The sequence below is a fragment of the Salvelinus sp. IW2-2015 genome, linkage group LG4q.1:29, assembly GCF_002910315.2.
Source record: "Salvelinus sp. IW2-2015 linkage group LG4q.1:29, ASM291031v2, whole genome shotgun sequence".
NCBI classification, from domain to species: domain Eukaryota; kingdom Metazoa; phylum Chordata; class Actinopteri; order Salmoniformes; family Salmonidae; genus Salvelinus; species Salvelinus sp. IW2-2015.
Genome location: NC_036842.1, coordinates 79,427,496 through 79,427,866, shown reverse-complemented (window position 1 = coordinate 79,427,866; position 371 = coordinate 79,427,496).

The window sequence follows — 371 nt, the reverse complement described above, 5'->3', positions numbered from 1 at the left end:
TGGTCTACCGTATCAAAAGCTTTGGCCAAGTCAATAAAAATAGCAGCACAAGATTGATTAGAATCAAGGGCAATGGTGACGACATTGAGGACCTTTTAAGGTTGCAGTGACACATCCATAACCTGAGCGGAAACCAGATTGCAAACCAGAGAGAGGACTATAGACATCAAGAAAGCCAGTCAGTTGATTATTGACAAGTTTTCCAACACTAGATAAACATGGCAAAAAATAAATAAGCCTATAACAGTTAGGATCAGCTTGATCTCCCCCTTTGATGGCGCCGACAGAGATGGTCGCCTCGCTTCGTGTTCCTAGGAAACTGCACTTTTTTTTTTTTATGTATTATTTCTTACATTGTTACCCCAGGAAAT